The sequence below is a fragment of the Cebus imitator genome, unplaced genomic scaffold (assembly GCF_001604975.1).
Source record: "Cebus imitator isolate Cc_AM_T3 unplaced genomic scaffold, Cebus_imitator-1.0 Scaffold295, whole genome shotgun sequence".
In the NCBI taxonomy this organism is placed as follows: domain Eukaryota; kingdom Metazoa; phylum Chordata; class Mammalia; order Primates; family Cebidae; genus Cebus; species Cebus imitator.
In genome coordinates this window covers 1,874,686-1,875,837 of record NW_016107610.1, presented here as the reverse complement: position 1 = coordinate 1,875,837, position 1,152 = coordinate 1,874,686, and positions in this window count along the sequence as shown.

Sequence of the window (1,152 nt, the reverse complement as noted above, 5' to 3'; positions counted from 1 at the left end):
ATGCAAGGCTGGTTCAACATACACAAGTCTATAAATGTAATTCACCATATAAACAGAACCAAAGACAAAAACCACATGATTATCTCAATTGATGCAGAGAAGGCCTTTGACAAAACTCAGTCCTTTATGCTAAAAACCCTCAATAAACTAGGTATTGACAGAACGTATCTCAAAATAATAAAGGCTATTTAGGACAAACCAACAGCCAATATCATACTGAATGGGCAAAAACTGGAAGCATTCCCTTTGAAATCTGGCACTAGACAAGGATGCCCACTCTCACCACTCCTATTCAATATAGTACTGGAAGTTCTAGCCAGAGCAATCAGGCAAGAAAAAGAAATAAAGCGTATTCAAATAGGAAAGGAGGAAGTCAAATTGTCTCTATTTGCAGATGACATGAATGTATATCTAGAAGATCCCATCGTCTCAGCCCAAAATCTCCTGAAACTGATAAGCAACTTCAGCAAAGCCTCAGGATACAAAAATCAATGTGCAGAAATCACAAGCATTCCTATACACCAATAACAGACTTAAAGAGAGGCAAATCAAGAACGAACTGCCATTCACAATTGCTACAAAGAGAACAAAATACCTAGGAATACAACTAACAAGGAACCTAAAGGACTTCTTCAAGGAGAACTACAAACCACTGCTCAATGAAATAAGAGAGGACACAAACAGATGGAGAAACATTCCATGTTCATGGTTAGGAAGAATCAATATCATGAAAATGGCCATACTGCCCAAAGTAATTTACAGATTCAACGCTATCCCCATCAAGCTACCAATGACCTTCTTCACAGAACTGGGAAAAAACACCTTAAACTTCATTTGGAACCAAAAGAGAGCCCGCACAGCCAAGTCAATTCTAAGCAAAAAAGAACAAAGCGGGAGGTATCACACTACTGGACTTCAAACTATACTACAAGGCTACAGTAATCAAAACAGCATGGTACTGGTACCAAAAGAGAGATATAGAGCAATGGAACAGAACAGGGGCCTCGGAGGCAACACAACATATCTACAACCATCCGATCTTTGACAAGCCTGACAAAAACAAGCAATGGGGAAAGGATTCCCTGTTTAATAAATGGTGTTGGGAAAACTGGCTAGCCATGGGCAGAAAGCAGAAACTGGACCCCTTCCTGA